At 40.6% G+C, this 9,832-nt stretch overlaps 1 pseudogene; it reads left to right on the top strand.

The window, feature by feature from the left end:
• The first annotated feature begins 2,733 nt into the window (after nt 1-2,733).
• LOC103072755 (transmembrane protein 59-like) lies at nt 2,734-6,256 on the top strand (annotated as a pseudogene).
• The last annotated feature ends 3,576 nt before the right edge of the window (nt 6,257-9,832 follow it).

Here is a 9,832-nt window from a genome sequence, read left to right as displayed (position 1 = left end):
TGTTGCCCACGTGGCCCACAGTAAGAAATACAACTTATATTTACAATAACCCTCATTATATATTACAAAAATGGAAAAACTTTTCACATAATATTACCCTTACTGGATGTGACTGATGTGCTCTCATATCTTGTGTTTTGGATGTGAGGTAGTATGGAGATGTCAATTTTAGGGACTATGTTATACAGTCTACAAATAAGGAGTTGTATGTGAGGGGCTCAAAGGCAGAAGTACTTCAGGAACTACTTGCCTGAAAGTTGGTATGCTGTCTCACAGGAATCAATATTCTACCTCCCAATGAATGTCTCAAAGTACTTTGTCTACCCCTTCTAGTCACCCTGACAATGATCTCCTCCTTGAATAACTATTCTGAAAACAACAATAGTTTATTAGTTCAATTCAAGCTTTACTTAGTTTTCCTTCCATTTCACTAGAGAAGGGTGTGGGAAGTAGATCCTAGGCACAATTTGCACTTTCTTCTTATATGTGAACATTTTTCACAGGCATGATTATTAAACAGTTATGATTAAAGCCAAATGTAGCAGTGATGACAAATTAAAGATTTGTGGCATCACTGCCTAACTATTTCTATCAGTTACCTTGGGATTCTGGAACAAAGCATGCTATGCCCCTTTTTCATTATCTGAAAAATGCCTTTTAGATTTCTCTATAATCCCTTCACTTTGGGACCACCCTGACCTTGAGCTTTTGTGTAAACAATTATGCCTTACAAAAATCTGAGGTGTATTCATTAACTCTTTTATTTATAACACCCCAACCATTTTATGTTTGCTCTCCCTTCCTGTTTTCCTTGGCTGTTTCTTTTTTTTCCCAAGGATTATAGGATTAAACCAACAGTATGGTTTAATGTTTGGTTCAGTGTTCTGCGAATCAATGCCCTTTATTTACTTTGGGTTTAACTCATGCCACTGCTATGTTAAATTTGATAAGGATCATCTCTTGAGCCAGACTTTCCAGTGTGGAAGCTATTCAGTGTTTGCCTTTGGTCAAGCGTATAGCAAAGAGGCTAAGTGCTGAAATAATCAATATTTCTCCTTACGTTTCCATCAAATCATTAGATAAATAAAGAAAATTTTAGCTCCTCCTTCCCCCACCCAACATATTTCTAACTCTCCCCACCACAAGCATTTGAACGTGATCAAAAATGTTTCCATCCATTACCAAGATTAATAGCATCGAAATCCAGTTGGGCCTTCTAGCCAGTTCCTTTTTTAAGGCTGGTTTTGGATCACTAAATTGGTTTAAGGATCCTTTAAAAGGTCATGACCTTTACTTTGAAAAAACACTAGTTTTGGTGGGAGTGAGGAGGATGGAGGATGGAGGATTGGGAGTCTGGATTTTCTCCCTCTATTAATATATTAGGTCCTTTCCCAGAGTTTTAAGGGTGCCCCCTTGTAGTTGGAGAAGCTGCGAAGCTCATGCTATTGATCATTTCCATAATGCATAGGTGAAATGGCAAAACGTGGAAAGACAAAACTTGGTGATACTCTCACCTATAAGAAGAAAAGCAAAGGCTGATTTGCAGCATAAATGTTGTATTGGAGACCCCAGGATTTGGAGTTATATGGACCTGGGTACAACCCTACTACTTACTATGTAATAATGCCATATAATTTAATATCTCCAGTCCTCAGCCATATCTTCTGTAAACTGGAAATCAGAATGACACAGTATCTTTCTCATAGGACTTTTTGGATAATTAAGTGCATTAACATATAAGAACTGAAATAACCTGCTGTATAATTTAGTATGTAAATAAATTTCCTGAAACACAACCTTTGCATTCACACATTCTCATCTTATCAAAAAGTCTAGTGTCTGTAACTTACTGAAGGCTTCCCCAGATATGACCAGAAATCCAAGTGCTTACTCTTGTCCAAAGATTATGTTCTCTCTCCTCATCTCTGGAGCCAGAGCTCATATATGCTCCCTGGAGGCTGGAGGATTGGAAAATTTCTTCTGCCACCTGAAGATGGTTGATCCAAAACAATACACTATGTTATATGGACTTCATAGCTAGCGTCAAAGACAAAGGCTAATTGACACAAATTATATAAGACAAGCATTTCCAAAGGGATCCTCTGCTTGTTTCTGCAGGCACATCTGAAGTGCATGGCTAGATTTGAATCCCCTGCTCCAGACCTTGCAACTAGGGCTGATGCAAGTGCTTGCCCCAGGCTGCAGTGGATTTCTCTGGAGCTGGAGAGAACATCCTCTACCCCCAGTGCTGTGCTCAGCAGAAAATATTATTGCCTTGGAGGCCAGTGTGGAGCAGATACAGCATAATGTGGAGAGAGGAAAGAGGAGAGAGGATAATATTCCTACACTCCCATTCAGGAATGTCACTGCTTCTTTAGCATCCTTCTACTTTCTGGGCCCTGTCCTAAGGAGAGAGTAAAAACTACTCATTTAACTAGACATATATCACTGCCAGTTCCATTTGTCTTAAGTTCTTCTGGAAACAGGTTGGAAAGATCCCTAAATAATCTGGAGGAGTGGGATGGAGGTTGAGTGCACTATCAACTCAGATAGTTATAACACATCAATGAAATGAGGACTTACTCCCATTTTGTTGTGTGCTATATCTATACTTTCTACAAAAGTGTAAAAATCTTGTCATAAATGTGTTGTCTGTGGTCCCAGATAACAATAGAAAAAAGCATGGCAGAGTGGAACGGACATGAGCTTTGAAATCCTTTATGGGTTTCAGTCATGATTCTGTCACGTACTATCTGTGTTATCTCAGGTAAGTTATTGACGTCACTGAAATGTTTCCTTGTTGATAGTGAATCTATTGCATCTGCTTCGTATGTGTCTTCTCTCACAAAATATAGAAAAGCATAATTGAAGCAAAGCATGGAAACTGCAAAAACAAACCAAATAAAGACGAAAAGAAAAGAGCTTTGGTCATTGCTGTTGGAGGAGTTCATCCAGAGGACGTGATCGCTGGTTGACCCACAAGCTAGACCTGGGCAATCAGAAGCTCTTTATCTCCTCTCCTTTCCTTGAAATGTATGTTCTGCCCACTGTTCTCATAGTGGGAGCAATTTTAAGGATACAGCCTTGAGAGAGCAATGTGTAGTTGAGACCATCTGGACTGAATACGTGACTGAACTTATCAAGGCCTCTATATAAACTTTCAGGATTCTAGTGGGTAGATGCAGAGATCTACTCATTTTGTGGCCCTCCAAGACAAGTCTTGTATGTAACTTTCCTTGCTTATTAAATGTGCCACCTACCAATATGGAGAGGTCTGCCTCTTTCTTCGACCTCTCCTTTCCCTCTCTGTACAGGGGTCAGTTGCAAATTTTACCCAGGTTTCGAATGAAACTCCCAAGGTGGCAAACCATCTACTGCCTGATTATTTGTCATTCATTTGGCCACGAGTATTTGCAATCCTTTTCTATTAAGGGCAGTATTTCTCAACAAAGACACTACTGATAATTCTCTGTTGTCATGACCTGTCCTGTGCACTGTAGGATGTTTAGCAGCATCTCTGGCCTCTACCCACTGTATGTCAATAGAAACATCACACTCCAGCCAGAGAATAACAGTAAAAAAATTTCTACAGACATGACCAAATGCTTCCCTCTATACTCATTTCAGAAATTCCTAGCCAATGAGACAAATATAATTTCCTACTAAATAAATAGAAAATTCCAAATTCTCATTTTCCTGGCTTTCCTTGCAGTTGAGGCTCAGGGATGTAATCCAATCTCCTCCAATCACAGGCACCCAAGCTGCTCTTTTTTTTTTTTTTTTTTGCGGTACGCGGGCCTCTCACTGCTGGGGCCTCTTCCATTGCGGAGCACAGGCTCCGGACGCGCAGGCTCAGCGGCCATGGCTCACGGGCCCAGCCGCTCCGCGGCATGTGGGATCTTCCCGGACCGGGGCACGCACCCGTGTCCCCTGCATCTGCAGGCGGGCTCTCAATCACTGCACCACCAGGGAAGCCCCAAGCTCCTCTTTGAATCATATGTTAGTAATGCAAAAGATGGTAACTGCGTAGAGTCTATTCTCCAGAGGGTGGCGTCAGTGGTAAGGCTGAATCAGTAGTAACCTACACCATGTATCCAAAGCTAGTGCCATGGACCAGTGTTGATGGTATCTGTGTAGTATACTGTGGTGCCCATGACCAAGAGAGTGCAGTGATGTCTAGACCAAACCAGTTCTTCAGTGTCGTTTAGGGCATTGTCCTTTGTTACATAGATTCTAACCATTTTCAGAGATTCTGAGAGCTGCTCAATAAACTTTCAACAAATGTTCTGCTCAAATGAGAGTTATTACTATTGCTTCCACTTAAGAATCCTGACTGATACAGTAGCTATTGCATAAATTCAGATGTTTTAGGAAGCTTTGACAAATGACTATGAAATATATATATATATTTGTTTCCAAGTGAATGTTGTACTACTCTCCTTGAAAGAGGCTGGCCAACCCTTTATTGATGTCTGCACGTTGGAAGAGAAACATCATAGATAGGTATTTCATGATATATTAGAGAAAGAGATGTTACTGATTTTGATAGATAGAGGTTGCTTTTAAAGAGAAAAGCTAGCTGGAAAGAAAGAGAAAGTGTGTCCTTTGCTATATTTTTGCATGGATTTTACAAGGTTCTTGTACAATATGACACTGTTATTCCTGAAAGATGATAACTGGTCCAGTGCCAAGCTCTTAAAAGGCTCTCAGGAAAGGCTTCTTAACTTGACTATACAGAGCAACATATATGAAAAGCCCCTAATCATATTTTTACCACCTTCTGAACAGAATGTTGCTTTGGCTGGTGATTTTAGAATAGGAACTATTCTGTAGAAAACCACAACTTTTTATTCAGAGGCCTACAAATCCACTTCTTAACACAAGATGCCTTCCGTGGTTCAGAGCTTAGGGAAAGGGGAATTGAAAAGATGCTGGGACATTAGAAAAAGGACTCATTTATCTCTATGATGTTGTGCTTTTAAGCCAGGATCACACACTCCTTAGGGGGCAGGAAGGGATCCAATAGCTACCAGCCTTGGACACCCTATCATTTTCATGGAAATACACTTAATTCTCTCACTTGACCCATACTCTTGCTTCTGCTCTCCCATAAGAAACTTCTGATCTTTTGTGTTTTATCTTTCATTCTCAGCCTACTTGAAGGTTATGGTTTTTCCTTGACTTTGAATCCCTAAGCTTCCTGAAAATTAACTTGCCCTCATGCAGAGATTTTTTTCTCATCTGGAGGTTTCAGATGCCCATCTCTCCCTAGTCCAGCTCTATCCCACTACATCCTTGCACAAATCCACCAAAATGATGCCCCAGCCCACCCCCAAAATCAAAAAGGTACACCAAGTTTACCTGTGAGAAGACCTGTTCCTGAAAAAACAAGATCTTCAATAATCACTTTGCTGTTCACATGAAACTAACACAACATTGTTAATGAACTATACTCCACTATAAAATAAAAAGTCAAAAAAAAAAAAAAAGAATGTCCAATGTGATGGTTTTAGGAGGTAGGGCCTTTGATAGGTGCTTTAGTCTTGAGGGTGGGGCCCTCATGAATGGGATTAGTATTCTTATGAGACCTCACAGAACTCCCCAGCCCCTCCCACCATGTAAAAATACAGTGAGAAGTCTGCGACCTAGAAGAGAGCCCTCATTTGACCATGCTGGCATCCTAATCTCAGACTTCCAGCCTCCAGAATTGTGAGAAATAAGTTTCTGTTGTTTTAAAAAATAAATAAATAATAAAAGGCTCTGCACAGAGCTTCATAACCTCTTCGTGGACTTTTTGTTTTCAAGCTGATGATGGAAAAACAGTTATATTCCAGTCGAAGCCAGAAGTCCACAGTTGGAGCAGGAGGCCTAAAATTTCGAAAGAACCGTCGCTAAGCAAAATGTCCTCAGATCCTCAAACGAGAAGTTCACAAGCACATAGGAACTATCTTGAAGACGGAGAAAGTGATGACTTTTTAAGATGCCTCTCTCTTATTCCGGGTGGATTTTAACCATGACTCTTGTCCTCTCCTTGATGGTATTGCTCTGGATTTGTTGTGCAACTGTGACTACAGCTGTGGAGCAGTATGTTCCCTCTGAGAAGCTGAGTATCTGTGGTGACTTGGAATTTGTGAATGAACAGAAGCTAAACAGATATCCAGCTTCTTGTCTTGTGGTTGTTAGATCTAAAGGTGAGGATCACGAAGAAGCAGGGCCTCTACCTGCAAAAATGAATCTTGCTCATTCAGAAATGTAAGGTTTTTTTTTTTGAAGAAAAGTGTAATAGACATCTAAATTTCCATTCCACACAGTGCTTTTTAAAATGGTTTCATTGGATATAGGGCTTAGAAATCACTATTAAATGCAAATAAACTTAAAAAAACAAAAAAAAACAGGTACTTACCATCTCACCAAATCAGAAGTCTAGAGGTAGGATGGGCCAGCATTGAAGTGGCCATTCAGCAGTGCTACCAAAGACTTCTCCCAACTTTTCTGTCACCATTGCTGAGTTGGCAACTACTCTCCATGTGGTTGTGAGATTGGTGCCACAGCTGGAGACACAACAGCATTCTCACCAAAAAATAAATAAATAAAAGGCATGGGCAAAATGGGTTTCTACTTACATGGCTCCCTTTGATCAGGAAAGGAAATTATTCTCAGCATATCCCTCTCAAACTTGCCTACATCTCCAACTCCCAGACCAATAAATATCATGTGGCTGGGCATCTTATCACCCAAACCCATTTAGAATCCTGTTAGCAAGAAAGGAAGAGATGTGTTTAGATGTGCAACCAAAAATGCCTGCCAGGGCTTCCCTGGTGGCACAGTGGTTGAGAGTCCGCCTGCCGATGCAGGGCACACGGGTTCGTGCCCCGGTCCGGGGAGATCCCACATGCCGTGGAGCGGCTAGGCCCGTGAGCCATGGCCGCTGAGCCTGCGCGTCCGGAGCCTGTGCTCCGCAACGGGAGAGGCCACAACAGTGAGAGGCCCGCGAACCGCAATAAAAAAAAATTTTTTTTAAATGCCTTCCAGCCTTGCCTTGAACAGGAGTAGAGAAAGGCCTGGCAGTGCGTGTGCTATCCTTGTTCTTTGTACATTTTTCTCAAAAAATAACCAGAAAAGAATCAGAAGTTTGGAAACAGGACTTGAGTTTTATTTAAAGAGGGCTCTTCAGTATTAGTACCTGTGTAAATTGTAGTATGCAGTCCCAAACTGGAATCTCCTGTTTGTAAGAGCATGCCTTTGGTTAAAGTTCCGCGAGAAATCATCTTTAGCTACTAAGACCAACATCTCTGCTCTTGTTTCCTTTCATCATATTTGTGCCACAATATAAGTCAGGAGTGACGGCAGCAGCAGCAGAGCTGAAGCGTCCACGTGAAGATGAATCACACCAGTGCTTTTTTCTGCAGGACCCTGGAGCATAGCACATGTTGGGGTGAGCACTGCATGTGGAGAGGAATGAGACACAGGCAGATGGAAACCTTGTTTCGTATGAGTTATGCAGCCCTGAGGAGCCGTGGTGATAAATGTTAAAAAAGCAAGGGATTCAGCTGAAAACTGTTCTGACTGCACCACAGAAAATGCTGTTGACTTGCTGGGATATTTGCTAAAATAGAAGGCTTTAGGATAGACATCTAAAGCAGAATTTATCACAGCACACAAAGCCTTCGGTCAATACTCGTGGTCGTATAACGTACTTTGCAATTGCCTGTGTGAATGGACTGGGTTGGGCTGAAATAACCCTCACATCAGAGAAACTTCTTTGTGAAGTTTTACTTTCTTGGTAACATCTGCTCAAGAAAACAGTCTTGAACCTGAGTCATCAGTCTTATTTCATCTCAAATAAGTTCATTTTATAAATCTTGATGTTAAAAAAAGAGCACAGCGCTGTTAGTAGTGATTGTTTTTTTAAATAGATAAGGATAGCAATTGTAATCATGTAAAAATGTACAGGAAACACTTTCATTAATGTTTTATTCATCAGACTGCATAAAATAGATAATAATAATGTTGATCATTACTTTCTTGAAATTAGCCTCTTGTGTGCTAAACACCTTGCTTTTATGCTTTATCTCTAATGGTTATAAAAATCTTACCTTAGAAATAACTTATCTGAGGCTCCAAGTGATTTTCCCAGGACTATGCAACTGATAAGAGATAGAGCTAGTCTTCAAACCCAAGTTTATCTGACTCTAAAGCCCTTATATTTGATATTTCCTAATACACTGTTTCATATGTCCTAGTCTTTCCCATAAAACCAGTTATACTTCAGCCCATCTAAAAATGCCAAGCGTGAGGAATAAGGATAGAGGGAAGAACCACAAAGAAGATGAGTTTCATCTTGTCTCATGAAAGGCACAGAAAGGGATGGGGCAAAAGGCTGATAAAAAGTTGCCTTCCATAACATGAGGATTAACCATTGAGAAATTCTGCTCCAAATAGTGGGAAAAAGTAAATCAAGGGAATTAAAACAGCATCTAATAATTTTGCTGCTGAATCTTAACATTGGCAACATTCATAACATGATTCATAGGATTGCATTGAATTTTGAACTTTTCCTCAATCCAATTAACTAGTAGAAATATCTTAAAAATACTTCTGGACATGTCTGTAAAGGTGTTTTCAGATGAGATTAACGTTTGAATCCATGGATCCAGTAAAGTAGATTTGGCCTCCCAGTGCAGATGGGTATCATCCAGGCTGTTGAGGGCTGAATACAATAGAAGTAGAGGAGGTTGGAATCCACCCTTTCTTGCTTCCTGCCTGCTTGCTTCACTTAGAACATCTCATCATATCTCCTCTGGCCCTTGGGCTGGGATTTAAACCATCACTCCCCTGGTTCTTAGGCCTTCAGACTGATTTATACCACTGACTTTCCTGGGTTTATGGCTGTAGACCACAGATCATGGAACTTCTCAGCTTCCTTCATCATGTGAGCCAATTCTTCAGGATAAACATTTCTCTTTCTCTCTCTCTGTGTCTCAGTCCGTGTCGATCAAGGAAAATCAAAAGTTATAAAGTATTTCCCAGTCTACAATCCAGATACCACTGATAAAAACTGAAGTCAAAAATGATTAGGGAAAAAAATGAACTTTTTGTTCCTATAAGCTATAAGTGGCACTTTGGGATATTAGGGTTGAAGGGGAAAAGTTTGTTAGCCCAGACCACATGGATATGGGTTGAGATCGAGCTTCCTTAAAGGAAAACAAATACTGTTTTTACTTGAAGAAGGGTATAAAGGTCTGCTGAACAAGCTAGAAAAATAATAACTGTTTCCAACTGAATAAAATGAGATATAGATAGATGAGATAGATAGATAGATAGGCAGGCTAACACATGGAAAGAAAATAGTTGTGTGACAGAATGTTAATAGAACTTTTTCTGGATGGCCGTATTATTAATAGTTGTTTTTCCTGCTTGGAACTTCCCTATATGTGGTGGATATTTTGATTCTCAACCTCAAGTCTTCACTTTGGAGGGTTTAGAAAGTTATCACCTAAATCCCCCCCCAATACTCATGCAGCTAGCATTCTGGATGCAAATTACATACTGCCAGTACTTAGGAGAGGTTTGGAAGGCAGAATGAAGAAACAGCCATTTCCCTACCACCTTTGGCTCTGGCTGCAGACAATTTAGAAATGTGAGACTTTCACACAGCTGCACTCCAGTCCTCGTGTTCAAGTTTGGTGGAACACACAGAGTGTTATGAAAACACTGAGTGACTTCCTAGTCTGGATTTCTGATAGCCGTGTCACAGCTTCAGTTTGCTCGTCCTCCGGGGTGAGCGGAAGTTGTCACAGCAAAGGAACAGTGGCCGCCTCTGAGATGGTAG

The sequence above is a fragment of the Lipotes vexillifer genome, unplaced genomic scaffold, assembly GCF_000442215.2.
Source record: "Lipotes vexillifer unplaced genomic scaffold, Lipotes_vexillifer_v1.1 scaffold505, whole genome shotgun sequence".
NCBI lineage: Eukaryota > Metazoa > Chordata > Mammalia > Artiodactyla > Lipotidae > Lipotes > Lipotes vexillifer.
The sequence above is the reverse complement of the archived record's forward strand: the minus strand, read 5'-3'. Positions and strand labels throughout refer to the sequence as shown.